Consider the following 21,771-nt stretch of genomic DNA (forward strand, 5'->3'; position numbering starts at 1 on the left):
GGAGGAATGGCCACGCTGTAATATCTTTTCCAATCTTCCGGGATTGGGGGTATGCACACTCATACTCAGTGTGATTTTTAAGTTGCCAGGCCTGGGACTTGAACTGCAGACTTGGCCATGTAGGATTTAGCTGCTTTAGCCTCCATGCCACCTGCTAGCCCTAACCTTTTTTTTTTTGTTGGAGAGGTTTTTCACTATAGGGTGCGAGCACTCGCCAGACAGACAGAGAGAGACATAGAGATAGAAAGCTAGAAATCACCCCCAGGGGGGATGGCCACACCGCAATCCCTTCTCCTCCATTCTCCTCTCAGGATCTTGGGCACGCACGCACACGCACCCGGCGTGAGTTTTAAGCCACCGGGTCCGGGACATGAACCGTGGTTGACTACGTGGGAGTCCAGCAACATAGCCATTATGCTACCTGCTGGTTCCCAACCTTTTGTTTTTAATTAAAAATAAAACTTGCTATATTTATGGTGTGCAAAATGATATTTTGATATATGCGTACACTGTACATTGTGGGATGGTTCGATTAAGCCAATTAAGGTGTATGTCCCCTCACATCGAATGGACTCTTGGCAATCTTCAAAATCCAGTGTATTGCTGACTATGGTAACGATACTGCATGGGGGGTCTCGTGAGCTTACTCCTCCTGTCTGACCAGAAATGCATGTTCTTTGACCACGTCTCAGTCCCTCTCCTGTCTCTGTCTCAGCACAGTGCCCGGCACGTAGTAGGTGCTCAATGACCCGTCATCGGGTGGATTCATCCTGCACCCCCGACTCTCTCAGATCTTGCCTTTCCCTTTTAATACCCGCCTGGAGTTCCACAGCCCCCCAGGGTTTCCCTCCACTCCCCCCAGGGTTTCCCTCCCCTCTTTCCAGAGCCTTTTGCAAGCCATTCCATCGTCCCTGTTTGTGTTTTATTGTTACCTGAGTTGGACAAGTTAGATCTGGAATTGTCAAGCTTTTGGCTATTAAAACAAGTTTTCCAGCATGCTCTTTACTCTAAAGTAGATCTTGTTTAGAAAATAAGCATGCGCGTCTCCATGCCTAATGCCAGCTCTTCATCTCTGCCCTGCCCTCCTCACCAGCTCTTCATCTCGCGGGTGGCCGTCCGCGCCGCCTCAGACTCCTACATCTTTAACGTCCAGAGTTTTCATCTTTTAATCCCAGACTTGAGGCTTTGATCTTCTATCTCTTAAATCACATTCATTTTGTCACTTCATTTTATCATTATTTTAAACCTCTTAACTTTTATCTCTTGTTAAAGGTAACTTTTAAGCCCAACTTCCTAGGTTTTCATTTTCATTTGGAATTTGCTGATTTTAACTTTGTATTAGATGTTAGCGCTCTTGTTTATGGTTCAAAGTTTTCACCATATTGGTGCTAGTCTCATTTCTTTCAGCTTAGCTATTTTTCATGATTGAAAAAAAAAAATCTCGATTTAAAATCTTTGCTGGCTTTTTATTTTCTCAGCCTAAACTCATCCTTATTATTTTTTAAAGTTTATTGATTTATTTTTTCCATGAGCAAGAAGCAAGAGGGGCAGCAGGACCCTGATGCCGAGATCCACCCCAGCCTTAGCCAGCTCCAGATCACAAGTACACATGTGCCAGGTGTACTCAAGGGGGTCTTTGGACTTGAACCCAGAACCTTCACGTGTGGGATTCTCTCACATTGTGTTTTACCTCTGTGCCACTGCCTGGCTCCTAAAGGCCTCCTTTTTTTTCGGAGATGACTTCTTTTAGTTTTTGAGTGTTTTTAGTCATTGTTGTTTTAATATTTATTTATTCATTCATTTAGTTTTAGTTTGACCAGAGAGATACAGAGAGAGAAAGAGGGAAAGTGAGAAAGCAAGCTGCCCGGTCTGAGACTTGAACCATGGTCAGCCATGTGGGAGTGTCCAGCGCCTTAACCACTATGCCACCTGCTGGCCCCAGCAATTACCTTCTTAACCTTCTAAGCATTTAATCCACACAAAAAGCCTGTACAGACAGTGACCTCCGATTGTCATCAGCCCTGGTTTGCAGGTGGACGAGCACTTGCCCATGGTCACCTGGTGGCAAGTGAGTGGCAGAAAACCACCAGGCCATGAAGTCCTGGGTCCTCCCCTCTGTGCCTTCCACCCTGCACCAGAGAGATACAGAGAGAGAAAGAGGGAAAGTGAGAAAGCAAGCTGCCCGGTCTGAGACTTGAACCATGGTCAGCCATGTGGGAGTGTCCAGCGCCTTAACCACTATGCCACCTGCTGGCCCCAGCAATTACCTTCTTAACCTTCTAAGCATTTAATCCACACAAAAAGCCTGTACAGACAGTGACCTCCGATTGTCATCAGCCCTGGTTTGCAGGTGGACGAGCACTTGCCCATGGTCACCTGGTGGCAAGTGAGTGGCAGAAAACCACCAGGCCATGAAGTCCTGGGTCCTCCCCTCTGTGCCTTCCACCCTGCTGCAGTCCAGGAGCCCACAGAGCCCTCCAGGAGGGTGAAAAGGCTCCTTTCACAGCTCCTGCGGGTGCCCTGCAGGCTGCTGCACAGAGCTCCCTGCCTGTCAACAACTGCTTTTCCCAAAGACCTCACTCCAAGCGCCCCCAAAGGCCATGGCTCCCTTTTCTCTAGGGAGCAGCTTGCTGTGCCCATCTGTGCAAATGGCACCCTTGATTGACTGAGGGCTCTGGTCACCTTGAATCTCATACCACCCAGGCTTTCTCCGAGGACCGAATATTTTAGACTCTGGTGTCTGACACCCACAGCCACTGGAGTTTGGAAATTAGGCCAGGAGGATGCTGGAAACCTCTAGGGGTGCTAGACAAAGGCCTGCCAATGCTCCCACCCAGGTGATGCCCCAGGTCTGGCCTGCTGGGGTCCAGACAGTCAGGATGAGGGAGGACAGAGAGGGTCTATGCCAGGCCCTGGGCTGGGAAGATGCCGGGCTGCTCTGACAGCAAGGTTCTCAGCAAGGCCATGTGACACTGGCTGCCAGGTCGCACAATGCCAGGGCACCATCCACACGGTGCATCTAGACACTCCTGGTGGGCTGAGGGTCGGGTAGCAGCTGGCTCTTGCAGGGTTTATCCCAAAGTGATCATCTTTGGGGTCTCCTAGGACTGTTCACAGACGAGGTTATGACTCAAGTCGGTGACGTGGAGACCTCCAGCTTTTCCTACCGGGACCAGCACCCATCCCCGGGACCTCTGGGATGTCTCTCCCTCAGGCTTGTCTCACCTCCTTCCCACTCCTCTCCAGCTATAAAGAGCAGAACAGTATTCGTTTTTTCTTTTTCTTTCTTTTTCTTTTCCTCTTTCTTTCTTTCTTTCTTTCTTTCTTTCTTTCTTTCTTTCTTTCTTTCTTTCTTTCTTTCTTTCTTTCTTTCAGATGTTTGCCACAGAGCAAGTGCACCTCACCAGAGAGACAGAGAGAGCCAAAGTGAAGGACTGTTCACAGACGAGGTTATGACTCAAGTCGGTGACGTGGAGACCTCCAGCTTTTCCTACCGGGACCAGCACCCATCCCCGGGACCTCTGGGATGTCTCTCCCTCAGGCTTGTCTCACCTCCTTCCCACTCCTCTCCAGCTATAAAGAGCAGAACAGTATTCGTTTTTTCTTTTTCTTTCTTTTTCTTTTCCTCTTTCTTTCTTTCTTTCTTTCTTTCTTTCTTTCTTTCTTTCTTTCTTTCTTTCAGATGTTTGCCACAGAGCAAGTGCACTTGTAGAACCGAGACGGAACAATGGAAAGTGAAATCGTCCTGGGTGGATGGGGGGATGCGGGGACTAGCCACATCACAATCCCTTCTCAGTTCTGTTGCTGAGATTTTGGGCACGCATGCACAGGCTTCCAGCGTGATTTTCCAACCACCGGTCTGGGACTCAAATCAAGGTGGGCCATGCGGGACTCCAACACCTTAACCACCGTGCCGCCTACTGCCCCCGTTTTTTGTTTGTTCCTTTTGTTTTTAGTAGGTCCGTTATAGGGAGAGATGTGAGATAGAACAGTACGTACTGTAGCACTTCTTCTTCTTCTTTTTTTAACTGCCAAAGGGCACAGCTCGTCAGAGGAAGACAAAACGACTGAGAGGGGTGGAAGAAGAAGCACCCCCATGGAAAATGGTCACACTCCAATCCTTTCTCCATCTTCCATCCCGACAGGATTCGGGGCACACACACACGTACCTTGTATGTTTTCCAAGTTGCTGGGACCAGGATTCAAGCTGTGGGGCTGGTCAGTTCCCTTAACTGCTAGGCTGTGGGGTGAGCCAGGATTCCATTTACAGAGAGAACAAAACAGGCAAGAGTGGGCTGGATCTGTGGCCTTGTGGCAGCCTGGTCCCCCATGGTTGACCCCACGGTTCGAGTCCCAGACCCAGTGCCTTGAGAAATACACTGGGTGCGTGTACCTCTGTGCCCAAAATCCTGAAAGAAGGAAAGAAGGAGAAGGGACTGTGGTGTGGCCACTGCCCACGGGAGGCGCTTCCTTCCTCTCCCTCTCTTTGTCTTTTCTGGCGAGCACATACACTCTCTTACAAATAAATAAATAAATAAATAAATAAATAAAAGCAGGCGAGAGTAGTTCATGCCATTGGGAATGAGGGCAGTTTTCTTTCCGGGGGCTGAGTGGCTGAGTAGGGCCTAGAGGAGGCACATGGGGACTTCCAGGGACCTGGCACGTTCTGCTTTATTTCCTGATCAAGGTGCTTCTGTGCACGGAAGTGTTCGGTTTATGAAAATCCGACGTGCTGTGCACTTAGGCTTCGTGTATTTTCTGTCTGTAACAGTCCAGGGAACAAGTAAAGCAAACGGGGCCAGCCCGTGCTGCGGTGGGGAAGGCAGCTGGACCCCACGTGCTTAATGGCACAGTTCGCGTTCCGAACTCGGCAGCTTGAAAAACACGCCAGGCGCATGTGCGTGCATGCCCCAAGTCCTGAGAGGGAACAGAGACGGGACTGCAGCGTGGCCATCCCCCCGGGGAGTGTTTCTCACTTTCCTTCATTTTCTCTCTCTCTGTCTCTTTTCAGCGAGCACACACATCCTATAGCAAGTGTTAATAAAAAGTGAAGCAAACAAACAAGCAGAAATGAAAACATTGTGTAGACACGGGACATGGCTTTCCCAGGGCCCGGATGAGAGCTGGCCTGCTGGCGAGAGGGCTGGGCCCCACTGTTCTCAGGTCACCCCTGAGGAAGTGAGCCCAGGTTGTCTGGACTTTGAGAGGACAAAAAAGTCACACCGCTGAGTTTCCCAGGCCTGCGTCAGGCGCCGTTTATTCGGAGGGCCTGCCAAGAAGCCACACGTTCTACGGGGACCTGACTGCGTGTTCTTATCCATCCCTTTTTGTTAAATTGGCACCTGTGCATGTTTTTGGGTACAGTATGATTTTTCAGTACATAAATACAATGGGTAATAATCACATCGGGGTTAGGATATCTATTAACCTCACATTTATCTTTACTTTGTGTCGGGTCACTTCTAGTTCTGAACGTTTTTTTTTTCCATTTTATTTATTTATTTATTTTTTTTTTGAGAGGTTTTTACTATAGGGCGCGTGCGCTCGCCAGACAGACAGAAAGAGAAACATAGAGACAGAAAGTGAGAAATCACCCCCCAGGGGGGATAACCACGCCGCAATCCCTTCTCCTCCATTCTCCTCTCGGGATCTTGGGCACGCACGCACACGTGCCCAGCGTGAGTTTTAAGCCACCGGGTCCGGAACACGAACCGCGGTCGACTTAATGGGAGTCCAGCGACATAGCCATTGTCTAACTGCTGGTCCCAGTTCTGAACATTTTATTGAGATATAATTCACATGCCACACGATTTGTCCATTTGAAGTGCAGAGTTGACCCCGTGGTGGCGGCATGCGCTAAGACACCGTGTTCCACAGTCTGGGACCACAGGGAGGCCCAGGTTCGACTTCCAGTCCAACCTAGCTGGGTATGGGGTTGGCTCTGTAGTAGGGGAGGGAGCTGGATGCCACGTGGCCACCTGCAGTTTGGTGGCCTGAAAAACATACTAGATGGGGACCAGCAGTTAGCGTAATGGTTATGTCGCTGGACTCCCACGTAGTCAACCGTGGTTCGAGTCCCGGACGCAGTGGCTTAAACTCACGCCAGGCGTGTGTGCGTGTGTGCCCAAGATCCCGAGAAGAGAATGGAGGAGAAGGGATTGCAGTGTGACCGTCCCCCTGGGGGGTGATTTCTCACTTTCTGTCTCTCTGTCTCTCTCTGTCTGTCTGGCGAGCACACGCGCCCTATAGCAAGAAACAAACAAACAAACAAAAAACCTCTCCAAAAACAAAAACAAAACCATACCAGATGTATGTGCTCATGTACTTACAGGAAGAAGGAATGGAGGAACAAGGGACTGCAGAGTGACCAGGCCCCTTTGTGGGTGCATTTTTTTTTTCCCTCTCTCTCTCTCTGCCAAGCACACATGCCCTCTGGCATTAAAAAAAAAAAAAAAAAAAAGGCCAAGTACAGTAGCAAGCCCCGAACATCCCAGCTGCTGAAGGGGCTGAGGAGGGGGTCAGGAGCACAGTGCACCCTGGGCAATGTAGCGAGACCTTTCGAAACCAGAGCCAGGTGTAGGAGCACGCACCTATGGCCCCAGCTGCGAGGCTGAGACAGGACTGTGACGTAGCGAGACCCTGCCTTTCTAAACAAATAAATAAGGTGCACAATCCAGTGGTTGTCAGTATGGACACACAGTGGGCCTCTCTCACACGATCAGCTTCACGGTATTTTCATCACGCCCACACCCCTGAGCTGTCGCCCGCCCCCACTCTGCTTCCTCTCAGAACACCTGTGTTTACCTGGGCAGTGCTTTGCTTTGATCTTTCAGATAAAAACCGATTCTGTTTTCCTTTATGTATCAGTTGCCAAAAAGTTTCCAGAGAAATTTGCGGCCCACCTCTGATATCTACACAATTCCTCACCTCTGGCTTTATCTTATTTTCTTGCCCTTATTTTTCCTAACTTGTTTTTGCGTTATCTTTTCTTTTTTCTTTTTGTGGGAGATGTTTTGCTATAGGAGAGACAGAGAGACAAAAAGCAAATCACCTCCCCGCCATGGGATGGCCTCCCCAGAGGGGATAGCCACACTGCAACCCCTTCTCCTCCATTCTCCTCTCGGGATTTTGGGCATGCATGCGCATGTGCCCAGTGTGTTTTAAGCCGCTGTGTCCTGGACTCGAACTGCAGCCAGCATGTGGGAGTCCAGCAGTGTAACCATTATTCCATCTGCTGGTCCCGTTTTTTTTTTTTGGAGAGGTTTTCACTATAGGGCGCGTGCGCTCGCCAGACAGACAGAGAGAGACATGGAGACAGAAAGCGAGAAATCACCCCCCAGGGGGGATGGTCACGCCACAATCCCTTCTCCTCCATTCTCCTCTCGGGATCTTGGGCACACACGCACACGCGCCTGGCGTGAGTTTTAAGCCACCGGGTTCGAGATGCGAACCGCGGTCGACTACAGGGAGTCCAGCGACATAGCCATTACGCTAACTGCTGGTTCCCCTGGTCCCGGCTTTTGCATTATCTCTGTATACGTAGTTTGAAAAAAAATAATCCATCATGATTTGACTAGGTAGCATTTACTGATTAATTCAGAGAGAATTACCTTTCCATCCATGAGCATGGTCTATCTTCCACTTATCTAAGTGTCTTAAAATTCTATGTCTCGGGCCAGCAGGTAGCGTGGTAATTAAGGTGCCGGATTCCCACGTGGCTGACTGCAGTTCAAGTCCTGGACCTAATGGTTTGCTTTCTCACTCTCTCTCTCTCTCTTTCTCTCTCTCTGTCTCACTCAGGTGAGTACATGTGACCTATAGCAAATTTTTAAAATAATGATAATAAATAAAATTAGACAAATAATTCTTTTTAAAATTTTAATTTTATTTATTATTATTTTCCAATTTGATCAGAGAGAGAGAGAGAGAAAGTGAGAAAGCAAGTCACCAAGTCCAGGACTTGAACCATGGTCAGCCGTGTGGGAGTCTAGCATCTTTAGCAACTTGCCACCTACTGGCCCCAATAAATAATTCGTAAAATATTTTATCTCTCTGAGTTAATTTTATAGTTATCTATAAAGGTCTTGAGCAACTTTTAGTAAATTTATTCCAAAATACCTTCTGTTTTATTTTGGACTATTAAATAAGTGGTGCTAGGACAATTAGCTGACCATATGGAAAAAGAATAAAATTAGATTCCCACCTCCCACATGAGCAAAAATCAACTCCAGATGAAAGAAAAAAACTACATGTGAAAAGTAAAGTTGTAGAACTTTTAAAAGAAAATACAGAATTGGGCAGTGTAACAACCTGACAAAAGCAATAGTAACCTAAATAAAACCTATCTTATTTAGCATTATTTTTGTCTCAGGTATAATCACTTGAGAGGTAGACAAACCTGAGCCAAAGCAAAACAAAACCAGAAAAAACAGGCCTGCTTCACAGTGATGTCACCAACAAGAATTCCAGTTGTCTGCTTTACCATACCCATCACGGCAGCAACACGAGGATACCTCAAAGTCCAGGATGACTGCTGGTGCTCCAGCTATCACATCTATATTCTAGAGGACAAAATTAGGAAGGTGAGGAAGGGAAGTGTTCTAGATGCCCCACAAAACACTTTTGCTCACATTTCACTAGTCAGTCTAATGGCCATACTCAGCTAGAAAGGAGGCTGAGAAGTAAGTCTTCTGATTGCTGGCATTATATCCAGCTAAAAAGTGGAATTCTTTTTTTTTTCTTTTTAAAGAGATATTTTTTGCTATAGGGCGTGTGCACTTGCCAGAGACTCAGAGAGAGACAGAGAGAAAGCAAGAAATTAACCATCGCCTCCAAGGGGTGACGGCCATGCCACAATCCCTTCTCCATTCTCCTCTTAAGATTTTGGGTGCGCATGCACACATGCCTGGTGTGAGTTGTTTTAAATAATTATTTTTATTACTTATTATTTATGTATTAATTATTATTATTATTATTACTTTTTTACATGAGTTTTGCCAGGGGAAGATGGATAGAGAGGGAGAACCAAGGTCTGGGACTTGAACCATGGTTGACCAAGGGGGAATTCCAACGCCTTAACTACCATGCCACCTGCTGGCCTCTTGTTGTTGTTTTTTACAGAATTATTTATTTAGGGGCCAGCAGGTGGCATCATGGTTAAGAAAACTGGACTCTGACATGGCTGACTGCAGTTCAAGTCCCAGACCTGGCAGCTTATGTTCTCACTTTCTCTCTCTCTCTCTCTCTCTCTTTCACACACACAAAAAACACACACACACACACACACACACACACACACAAACACACAACACACACAACTCTGCCCCTCTCCGGTCAAAATAAAAAAATCAAATAAATAAATAATGCAATTTTTGTTTTTTTGGAGAGATTTTTGCTATAGGGTGCGTGCGCTCACCATAAAGACAGAGAGACAGAAAACGAGAAATCACCCCCCAGGGGGGATGGTCACGGCGCAACCCCTTCTCCTCCATTCTCCTCTCGGGATCTTGGGCACGCACGCACACGCGCCCGGCGTGAGTTTTAAGCCACCGGGTCCGGGACTCAAACCGCAGTCGACTATGTGGGAGTCCAGCGACATAGCCATTACGCTAACTGCTGGTTCCCTATAGTGCAATTTTTTTTTAAAGAATTGGGATCAGCAGTTGGCATAATGGCTATGTCACTGGACTCCCAGGTAGTTGACCATGGTTTGAGTCCCAGACCCAGTGGCTTAAACTCACTCCAGGCACGCATGTGTGCATGCCCAAGACCCCGAGAGGAGAATGGAGGAGAGGGGACTGCAGTGTGGCCATTCCTCCTGGGGGGTGATTTATTGCTTTCTGTCTTTCTGGTGAGCATACACTCCCTATAGCAACAACCTCTTCAAAAATATAAAAAAAGAATTATTTATTTAATTTCATTTGTTGTTGTTGTTGTTGTTATTATTATTATTAAATTTTGACCAGAGAGAGACAGAGAGAAAGAGAACGGGAAAGCAAGAAAGCAGGCCACCAGGGCTTGGTCTTGCCCGGGACCCCCCGAGAGACTGGGGACAGCACGCCTCAGGCCTGTCTCACCGCGGGAGTGGAGTTGGGGGTCAGTCATCACCTCCTGCCCCTCAATGTTGAGGTCCCCCTTAGACCCGCGTGCGCTCACCTGGAGCCAGACAAGGCCCCCAGGCAGACTGGGGATACAGGTGACTTCAGAGTGGCCGGGACTCTGGGAAGGACACAGCCTCAGCTCCATGGGCGAAGACGCCACCCCAGGCTCCATGCCCGCTGACATTGCAGTCTGTCCACCCATCACGCCTCCTCCCCAGGCTTACCGCATTCAGGGCCCGCTGCCCTGCAGGATGCGGAGCCCCCTCCCTGCACCCCCTCCTGCAGCCTGCTGCCCCGGCACTTTCTGCTCCTGTCCTGCGTCTCCACGTTTGCTCAGACCGTCCTGCTCCTGGTCTGTCCTGGCTCCTCACCTGTCATTTAGGTCCCAGTACTGCTCTGTCTCTGTCTCTCTCCCTGTCCTCTCTCTCTCTCTCTCCTCCCTTTCTCTCTCTGTCCCGTCTCTCTCCTTCCTTCATTTCTCTCTGTCCTCCATCTTCTGTCTCTCTCCCTTTGACTGTCTCTGTCCTTGCTCTCGGTCCTCTCTCCCCTCCTCTCTGTCTTCCTCTCTCTGTCTCTCTTCCTCTCTTCTCCCCCAGCCTGTTACTCACTCTTTTTAGTATTTTCACACCCACCTGTGGTCTTTGTTCCTGGCTGTATCTGTCTCTCCAGCTGGACCTGCACTCCCAAAGGTCTGTCCTGGTGTCCCTGGGCCTGCCACATGCCCTGCACAGAGCAGGCGCCCCGTGGACTGCTGTGGAGACCTGGGCCTGCGGAGCCCAGGACACGTATGCAGCGTCCACAGTGACCTCAGCGCCCACGGGGACTCTGTGTAGGAGGTGCGGCCCAAAGGGGGAGCCAGCAAGGCCCTGCCCCGGGAGCTTGCAGCCCTGCTCAGCGTCCGTTGGCCAGGCACCCATTCACATGGCCAGTGCATGTGGAGTTAGAGGGTTGCACCAGGTGTTGGAGACATAGGATGACCTGTCCTGTTTGTCCCGGTCCATGCTAGACCATGCGTGAAACTAGGAGGCAGGCAGGCCAAGGAGAGGGGACTCTGCCCTGCCCTCTGCCTAGCCACAGTGCAGCAAGGGGGACCAGAGCCTCCTGAGAGAAGAGAACCACCTGAGAGGTTCAGGTCAAGGCAGGCGTCTCGGACAGTAACAGATGAAGTAGCTCAGAGAAATGAGAGATCTGGGAAGACTTCCCGGAGGAGGCAGGTTGGGGCTGAAACCTGAAAGTAAGAGCTTCCTGGTGGCCTCAGCCCTCAGGACCCCAGCCCTGGCCTGCCTCTACTTTTCCTTTCATTGCATTTCTGGGAGGGTCAGCTCTCTCCAAAGGCCCTGGGAATCAGGTGGAAAGGCCTCAGGCAAGTTCTTCCCCTTCTCTGGGTCATAGTTTCCTTGTGGGCTGGACTCCTCTTACCCATTACCCTTATCAACTTGCAGGGAGGAAAACGAGAGCGTGTGGGGCTCCACCACAAGTGTGCAAAGCTCCTCAGAGCCCACACCTCCCAGCCCCTTATTTCACAGGTGGGGACACTGAGGCCAGCCCTGGAGCCTTCGGTCAGGTTCAACATGTCCCTGCCTGGGATGGAGCTTGCAGGATGAAGCAGCGTGCCCCTCAACTGTGAAGCCTGTCCCTTCCAGAGTAAGGGGGTCCCCATTTGGGGAGGAGCAGTTGCTGTCTCCTTCGGCACCTTGGAAATGTTAATTGGGGGAAATTATGCAAAGGAGCCCAGATTGAAGATGCTCATTTGAATCTCAACAAGGTGGCTACATTAAAAATAGCAGGAGGAAGGAGCTAGGCTTGGGGTGGGAGGGAGGCTGCCAGGCACTCTGCCTGACTAGGCCCAGACTCTTGGGTCCCTGGAGGTGGAGGGGGTGACCAGGCTTCAGAGCCTGAGGGTGCACTGGCTCTAACAGCCTGGGGGCCCCCCACTGCAGTCCCGCTCCCTCTAGTCTCTGGAGCATAATCCTTTCACTGAAAACTCAAGCAACGATTCTAAACATCAGGCCTGACCATGTCACTGCTCTGTATATAATCTGCTGGGGCTCCCTACTGCCCTCAGGATAACCAGGCCTCTTAGCCCTGCCCTCAAGACCTGCCGTTCCTGGTCCCTCTGCCTTGTCTCCTACCACATCTCCGGCACTACCTGGGCTCCAGCTGGGGGAACCGCAGGTCTCACGGCCCTGCCCGCTGTCTGGGCCAGCAGCCCCTCCCTCGGTCAGGAGAGCGACGTCCTCTCCCAAGCAGCAGCTCAGTCAGGCCGGCTGTTTCTGGCTTCGTTCTCTCTCCAACAGCCTTCAGACTCGTGGCACCTGCTGTTGGGAGCGAGGTGACTGGTACGACCACCCACGACTATGTTCTCTCTGAGGGCAGGGGCCGTGTCTGGGTCATCACCTGGGCCTGCCCAGGCCACAGCCGGCCCCTCTGTCCTGCACTGAGATGTCTGGAGCATGTGACACAGATGGCCATGGGAATGCCTCCTTGCGGCCCCCGCCATGCACTGCCTCAGGGACAGCCCAGCCAGGCCTTGGTGACTCGGATGCCCCACCCCCAGCCCGGCCTGTCCTCAAGGACGGTTGAGGGAGGGAAGGGGAGCGTAGAGGGAGGCTGGTAATTAATTAAAAAGCAAGTCATGTGCCGGTCCTGCTTCATTCCAATAAAAACCGTCAAGGGTATTAATTACCAGATCTGGCGATAGACGCAGGTTAGGTTTGCTCAGGCCCGGTAAGGATCCCGCTGGTCAGAATAGCAATGAGCACCCGGCCTCCCAGGCTCCGGGCCGGACTGAGGAGGGGCCAGGAAGGTGTGGGGCACCTTGGGGACGTCCGCACCGTGAGATACCTCTCCCCCAGCACTGGCTGAGCCCCAGGCAGGGCCACATACTGCCTTTATGCTTAATGTCGCCTCACTCCTAGCAGCTTTGCACGATGCGTCCCCCCTCTATGCCCATTTTACAGTTGAGGACATCGGGCACAGAGAGGTTCTGTAACTTGGTGGGGTAGCACAGCTAGTAAATGGCAGAGCTGGGACACCAGCCTGTGCTCCTAACCACGAGGGTCAGACCAGGACGTGCAGGAGCTGACTAGCATCCCTAAAGTGGCCCTTTATTGCACACATGGGAAAAGGAGGCACGACAGGCGTCATTGCCAAACCTACTCCCGTGGTGGAGCGTCCACTGCCTCTGCTGGTCACTGCCGGCTCTCCCCTCACCAGAGGAATGTGTGTATGTGCCGTGTGTTGGGGGACTGAAGGGGTCTCGGATGGGCAGGATATGAGGGCCGAGGCCACCTACCCCTTCCTGCCCCCCTCCTTACCTCCCTTTGCTCACTGTCCCCCATCCTGCCCTAAGCCTCAGTGGCCCAGCTAGGCGGAGGCACCCCAACACGTCTCTGTGTCACCCTGGCGGGCGGTCTCAGCCCAGCTCCAGTCCCCAGAGGAATTAAAATAGGCCTGACCTAAATACGAACACAATGCCAGTGCGGCAGATACGCTGTGTCAGCGGAAACGCCAGCCGGGCAGGATGGAAATGCACGCTGGGCTAACACTCCACCTCAGGAAGGGCCGGGCTGCCCAGGGCCAGTGCTACACACATGACCGCGACCCTGACGGTCCCCCGAAATGTCCCCAAATGTGGCAAAGGAGTGGACAAGGTAAACCTGGTCTGGCTGGTGGCCAGCTCACAGACTGGGCAGCTGCCCCTCTGGGGAAACTGAGGCTCAGAGGGGCGGTGCTCACCCAAGGCGCACAGCTCACAAGCAGCAGCGGTGAGAGGCAGGTCTTCGCTTTCTGGGTGGAAGGAGCTGAGGAGAGCTAACGGGGAGTCTGTGCTGGGGCATTGGCTTTTTGGCTTCAGGGTGGGGGTCCCCAGCAGGCCTGGGCTGGGCCCCCAGTGTGCACGAATGCTCATGAGCAGGCAGGTGAGCAAACTGCTCCTCTTGGCAGAACTGCTCCTTGGGACCGCGCAGGCCCTGGTGGAAGGACTCCACGCCTAGATAAATCCTCTGCTCTATCCGTCCTCAGCTTCTTTTTAAAAAGATTTATTTATTTAACTTTATTCATTATTTTTATTTATTTGTCTTTAGAATTATTTAATTTTATTTATTTAATTATTATGTATTTATTTATTATTATTATTCTTGTTAATAACAAGAGAGAGAGAAAGGGACAGAGAGAAGGAAAAAGGGCAAGCCGCCAGATCCAGGTCTTGAACCACAGCTGGCCATGTGGGGGGAGTACAGTGCCCCAATCACCACACAACCTGCTGGCCCCATATTTATCATTATTTTTAAAATTTGCTGTAGGACATATGTGCTCACCAGAGAGAGGGAGAGAGAGAGAAGCCAGGCTGCCAGATCCAGGACTCAAACTCTGGTCGTCCATGTGAGAGTCCAAGGTCTCAACCACCATGCTACCTGCTGGCCCCCGAAATTCAACTTTTTAAGTTTCTTTCTTTCTTTTTTTTTTTGGAGAGGTTTTCACTATAGGGCGCGTGCGCTCGCCAGACAGACAGAGACAGAGAGACAGAAAGCGAGAAATCAACCCCCCCAGGGGATGGTCACGCCGCAATCCCTTCTCCTCCATTCTCCTCTCGGGATCTTGGGCATGCACGCACACGCGCCTGGCGTGAGTTTTAAGCCATCGGGTCCAGGACGCGAACCACGGTCGACTACGTGAGAGTCCAGAGACATAGCCATTACGCTAACTGCTGGTTCCCAAGTTTCTTTCTTTCTTTCATGAATGAGAGAGACAGTACCCGGACCAGGATTTTGACACTGTGATCTACCCCCAGCCTCAGCCAGCCCTGATCACAGACACGTGGGTGCCAGGCATGCTCAGAGAGGTCTCCGGACACGGACCAGTAACCTTCTCGCAGGTCAGCCTTGCAGCGCTCGGCCATTTGCTGCCACACCCCTGGCCAGCCCCAGGCATTGTTACTTGTGTATCCTGAATGCCTGTTTTACAGTGAGGTCCACCGGGCTGACGAGCAAGAACAGGAGAGAGGGATCCCTCAGAACTCACCCACCCATGCTCCTTGTCGCCATATTCTGTACAACATTGGCCATGTCATGTGGGCATGGATTTCCAGTAGGGCCACAAGGGCCGGAAGTTCAGAGACTCAAAGCAGCACGGCGATCCGCCCTTGTCCACTGGGGAAACACCCCAAGACCCCTGGTGGATACCTGAAACTGCAGGTAGTACTGGGCCCTTCATATATTGCTTTTTGCTTTTTTAATTTATTATTTTTTTTTGAGAAGTTTTTGCCATAGGGCGCGTGCACTTGCCAGAAAGACAGAGGGGGACAGAGAGACAGAAAGTGAGAAATCACCTCCCAGGGTGGATGGCCACGCCGCAATCCCTTCTCCTCCATTCTCCTCTTGGGATCTTGGGTACGCACACACATGTGCTTGGTGTGAGTTTAAGCCACTGGGTCTGGGACTCAAACCATGGTCGACTACATGAGAGTTCAGTGACAGCCCTTACGCTAACTGCTGGTCCCTATATTGCATTTTTCTATACATACTTATAATAATGTTTAATTCGTAAGTTAGCATGGTAAGAGAGTAACAGCATTGACTAATAATAAAATAAAATGATTACAAAACCTTGTCATAAAAGTTATGCAAGTGTCTCTCTTTCAAAATATCTTATTGTAGTGTAGATCTCAGCAAGCTTGGCACAGGGCTTTTTTCCTTCCTGTACTAAGTAGAGAACTTTTACCTTTTCACTTACAGGAAGTATCTTATGGCTTCTTTTGGGCATACCTGAATTGCCAGCACCATTACACTTAAGGTTGGGGGCCATGATTAAGTAAATAGGGATTATTTGAACAGCAGCTCTGTGATACTACGACATCCATCTGATCTGCTCCAGCTATAGTGCGAGCGACAAGCAGGTAGTGTAGACAGCGTGGCTACACTGGATAGAGAGATTATTCCTGTCCCCGTGGGAAGGATAAGGACAGTGTGAGATTTTATCATACAACTCAGAATGCTGCACGACTTATTAAGAATTGTGAATTGTTGCCGGGCGCGTGTGCGTGTGTGCCCAAGATCCCGAGAGGAGAATGGAGGAGAAGGGATTGCGGCGTGGCCATCCCCCCTGGGGAGCGATTTCTCGCTTTTTATCTCTCTGTCTCTCTCTGTCTGTCTGGCGAGCACACACGCCCTATAGCAAAAACCTCTCCAAAAAAAAAAACAAGACTTGTGAATTGTTTATTCTGGAATTTCCCACTTATTATTTCCAGAACATAGTTGACCAAGAGTAGCAAACTATAGAAGTGAAACTGCAGGGCCAGCAGGTGGTGCGGAGGTTAGGGCAGCTGGATCCCACGTGGCCAACTGCATGGTTTGAGTACCAAGCCCAGCAGCCTGAGGAAAACACGCGGGGCACATGTGCATGCATGCCCAAAATCCCAAGCTGAGACTGGAGGAGAAGGGACTGCAGCGTGTCGGTCCTCCTCAGGGGTGAGTTCTTTCTCTCTCTGGAGAATGCATGCCCCTTATAGGAAAGGAACAGGTGAGGCTGCAGCGGAGGCGGACTGCTGTACAAAGTCAGCAGGTCACGCGGAGTACCCTGCCGTTCAATCCAGAACTTGCTTCGAATGCAGAAAGCAAGCAATGGCAGTCTCAGATGCACAGAGGGCCGCGGAACCCGTCATAGCCCCTCCTACTCGATACTCACCTTACTACACAACCACTCTCTGGAAAATGACGATGCAGAAGGAAGAGGAAGGTAGGAACTCTGCCCTTTGTCCTTATGTCCTTCCTTACGTGTCATAGGCCCAAAGTAGACAGCTGGACGTGTGTGCGATGAACCAGAAGGGGCTGGGCAGTGGTAACGTGACGCTCCGCAAGACTCAGCCCTGTGAGTGGGTTCTGGGTGAACATCCAGAGGCCTCCCTGGACGTGCCAGGCATGTGCGTCCCTGTGGTCTGGGGCTGGACGAGGCTGGATATAGTTTGAGGCATGGGGCCCTGTTGGGGGTGCCTGTCTTTCTGTCTCTCTCTCTCTCTGTCTCTTTCTCATGGAGGAAGAAAATGAATTAACTTTAAAACATGAGATAAAAACAGCGGGGTTCGATTTGTGCAGTGTTTCCGTGGTCGTGATAAGAATGAGATACATCACTTGTGTCCGAGGACCTCCATATATTGCTGACTCAGGTGTTCTGCTTCCGAGTTAAATGCTCTTATGGCTGCATTGATTAATTAATTAATTAATCAATACTTTATTATAGGGTACATGTGCTCCCCAGAGAGACAGAGAGACAGGGACAGTGAGAAAGCCCCTCCCCACCCCCTGCCCAGGGGCATGGCCACACCACAGTCCCTTCTTCTCCATTCTCCTCTCGGGATTTTGGGCACACACACACATACACACACATACACACTCACTTGGCATGTTTTTTCAAGCCACCGGGTCTGGGAATCAAACCACACAATTGACCACATGGGATCCAGTCATCTTAACCACTATGCCACTGGCTGACCCCTGCAGCTTCATTTAAAACTAGCATTGAACAATGCAAAAATGAATGGCAAAGAATTAAATGGCAAGATGCTAATAATTTAAAATTGTAATGTTTCCTTGCTAAGAATATTAAATAGCAAATGGCAAATTAAGAGAAGAAGACGAAAGAAAGAAAACAACCATAGTAAGTCTAGTGAGAGACTGAGGGGGCCTGGCAGGTGGCATGGTGGTTAAAGGTGCTGGATTCCCACATGACTGACTGTGGTTTGAGTCCCGGACCTGGTGGCTTGCTTTCTCACTTTCCCTTTCTCTCTCTCTCTCTGTGTCTGTCTGGTCAAATGAAAACATAATAATAACAAATTGAATTAAATAAATACTTCTTAAAAAAGAGAGAGAGAGAGACTGAGGAAGAAAGGAAAAAGCCTTATATTTTAGCCGCGATAACGACAGTTTTCCTGCTTTTGAATAATGTGGCCCACATTTTCATTCTGCAGTTACATAGCTGGCCCCGGCCCTGAGTCAGAACCGTGACAGGGTAGGAACTCCTGTGTCTTTTTTGATGGCCAGCCAGTTCTTGGCAAAACAGAGTGAGCAGAGGCCTCTGTCCCCAGAACCTCCCTGTCCTGGGCCTCAGTTGTGGAGAGGCAGCAAATTTTCTGCTCCATTCCAGGCAGGCTGGAATCCTGAGTGCCTGAGTGCGAGTGGCAGGGCAGGGCTGTCTGAGGAGGGCAGGGCTTTGATCTCCCTGCAGAAAAAACCTCATCCTCCTGGCCCTGCTGCAGCCCACTTGTCACCTCCAGAGCTAGGGCGCCATCCCCACCTGCAGGATGAGAAATGAGGTGTGTGGGGTAGAGGTGACTGTCACATACAGAGCTGCACATTAGGCCAGTGGAGCGAAGTAGGGTCTGGCCTGGGACGGGCAGAGAGACTAGCTCAGCGCCTTGCTGGGTGGCGGTCCAATCAGGGAGCCCAGCTGGTCAGCACTAAGCATTTTGAGGGCCCGGAAAGCTGGGAGCCTGAGCCTGCAGAACTTCTGGATTTGGAACCATCCCTGGGCAGTGGCCTGGAAGAGGTCTCTAGGGAAGTGGGTAGTCTGAGCTACGGGTGCAGTTCCCGATGCACCCTCGGCTCTGCACAGCTCCAGGTAACCCTGGATTGTAATCACCCTGAAGGACTGTACTAGGGCCTGGCCGGGGAGGGGACCCCTCTCCACCTTGACCAGAGCAGGTTCCAGTGGACAGGTGTGATGCAGCGTGGGGAGGCGAGCTCAGAATGCCCAAGTCCCATGCAAGCTAGGGACCAGGAAAAAAGGCCGCAGGGGCAAGTAGAGCCCAGCACTGGTCAAGGTGTGGTTAGAGGGGGATATAACAAAGGAGGTAAAATGAGGGGCTGGAGGCTGAGCCTGAGGCAGGAAGAGGCATTTCCTCCTCTGTCCCCACCCACTCACCCACAGAGCCCACACTGAGGTGGGGCAAGGAAGGCAGGCATGCCTGTGGGCACTCCCCAAGGCAGCCCAGGAAGAAAGCTAGGCTATCTTAGCAGTGGCCACTGCTCCTACATGGAAGCGGGGGCCCTCCCGGGGACACCAAGGACTCAGAGCCAGAGCACGGCCCTGGTGTGCCTCCCGCGTCCCCACACCTGCACCCTGCTTTCACAGCCCCTCCATTCAGCCACTCACCCTGCACACCCTGCCAGGCCCTGACTCTGGCCAGCCCCTGTGCTGGATGAAGAGAAGCCGTAGGCAGGGCCCCAGACGGTGAGAGTCTTACCGAAGGGGAAACCAGGTGGTCTCAAAGTGCTGTGGGCCCCTGGGGCCCTGACAGGCAGCTCACCAGCCTGAGGTCAGAGCTCTGTCCTGAAGGCAGCGATGTGTGGGCGGGGCCGGGAGAGAGAGCAAGCAGGCAGACGGGGCAGGGAGGGTACCTGCCCCAGGGCCACCCATCCAGGAGCTGCTGAGTGCCTGGCTGGCCTCCCGGCGTGTGCCCACACAAGCAGAGCACCAGGAGGCTTCAAGGCAGGCCCCCGGTGCTCCTGTGGAGAGTCACTCCAGGGACTAGAGGCCCAGCGCTCTAGAAACCTGCCTCCTACCTTAGTCAGTTCTTGTGCCTCTGCCAGAGCTGGGTAATCTGCAAGTGACTGACATCTATTTCTCACAGATCTGGAGGCTGAGAGGCCCAAGATCCAGGTGTGTGGTGATAGTGACAGAGGGGACTGTGCACCCCACCCAGGAACAGGGAGTCAGGTGTCACTGTACAACTTTGGACAACTTTCTTTCCTTCTCTGAGCTTCAGTATTTTCATTTGTGAAATGGGAAGATTTCCTGGCGTTCTAATGAATCTCCCTCGGCTTCATCCTCATGGGGGAACAGAGGAGTGCAAAAATAGGGTCTAAGCTCGTTTGTGCCAGCCCTTTTTAGTTTCATTTTTGTAATAGGGCATGTGTGCATGCCAAGAGAGACAGAGAAAGGGGGAAAGTGAGAAATCAGCCCCTAGGGGGGATGGCCATGCTGCGATCCCTTCTCCTTTATTCTCTTGGGATTCTGGGCATGCATCCCCATGTCCCCAGCGTGATTTTCAGGCTGCTAGGTCTAGGACTTAAACCTCACAGTCAGCCGCGTGGGATCCAGAGCCCTAACTCCCACAGACACCTACTGGTTCATCTCCGGCCCTTTTATAAAGCACTCATTCATTTCCGGGGCAGAGCACTCAAGACTTAATCACTTTCCCCAAAGACCCCACCTCTCAACACCACTACATTGGAAATTCAGTTTGAACATGGATTTTGGAGGGGAATGCCATCATTCAAACCAGGGCGAGGCCATACCTAGCTTCCCCCCACCCCCCACGCCCTCGTCCAATCAACACACATCTGTCAAGCGTTATCAGGCAGTGTTCTGGGTGCAAGACGCAGGGAGACAGCAAGGCAGAGCCGAGTCCCACGCTGGTGGGCTGAGAGCGCAGGAAGAGATGACAGAAGACCCCAACAGAAAGCTTCGTTTTTCCTGTGAGTCCCCTCTACCTCTGCATGTTGGGTCACATGTCTGCGGAGGGCTTCAGTGTCACTTGGGGCTCTCAAGGGGATGGTGCAAAGGTGTAGAACCAGCTCAGGGAGGCTGTGGGCACGCCTTCCAGCTCAGGGAGGCAGCTCCTATTTGTTAAGCGTCAACAGCACCAGCTAAGTGTACCTCACCCCTGTGAGAAGCCAAGGTTCTTAGCTCCCAGCAGATCTCCAGGTTGTGCCAAGTCCTAAGAACTGAGGTCACCTGGCAGGTTAGGGGCAGATTGTTGCTGGACAGGGCAGGAAGAATGGGCAGAGAGGACCAGCCATTCCCCTGGCTCAGTTTAGCTCATGGGGCTCTGGCCGCTATTCAGGGCCCCACTGAGGGGACAAAAACAGGCCATCTGGGAGCTCACTCAGCCTGCATTCCCTGTGCATTTATTACTTCAGACCGGAAAGTGGATTTGAAATGCTCTTTCTGACTGTTTACCCCTGGGGGAATGTCAGGCTGATGGATCATGCTGCATGTCGGGGACCAGGGGCCACTGTGGGTTCCATCCTGCCCCAGGAAGGCTCCGAGTCATCATGGACAGGCCCAGACAAGTCCCTGCTTTGCCACTGGCTGCTCTGTGAGTTTGGGCAAGTCCCTCTGAGCCTCAGTGTCCCCAGCTATAACACAGGGGTGCTGAGCTTCCCCCAGGAGCATAAGGCTCTAGACACATCCAGGACATTGCTGTTTATGGCCTCCCTCTGCCTCTCAGAGGCTGCCAGCCTTCTCTGAAGACACACTGGATGCTATGGACGGCTGAACAGGGCGGAGACTGAAGGTCATTTCGGTCTGGGTTGGGGGGTGAGGAATGGAACAGACGAGCGAGAGCTCGGCCACCCCCAGACAGAGCGGTTAAGCTCAGAGCAGGGCCGTGGGTGGCTGAAGTGGGCTCATCTTGTCCCTGTCCTCAGATTATCTTGGCAGGACTCTCTTCAAGGGCCATTTTTGTCTGCTCGTGTGCTAGGCAGAGAAGGGGGCTTGTGATGCAGAAGGTGCCCCCACAGTAAGCTGTGCCTGGGACAATGACCCTGTCCTGCTCTTTTCCCCTTGCCAAGACCCCTCAGAATGCTCCAGTCCATCATCGAACCCAACTTGGGTGCCCTCTGTTGGTGGGGAACAGATGGCATGCCCCCATGCCCACACCCTTCTGCTGAAC

Source organism: Tupaia chinensis, unplaced genomic scaffold, assembly GCF_000334495.1.
Source record: "Tupaia chinensis unplaced genomic scaffold, TupChi_1.0 Scaffold000429_1, whole genome shotgun sequence".
Classification (NCBI taxonomy): Eukaryota; Metazoa; Chordata; class Mammalia; order Scandentia; family Tupaiidae; genus Tupaia; species Tupaia belangeri.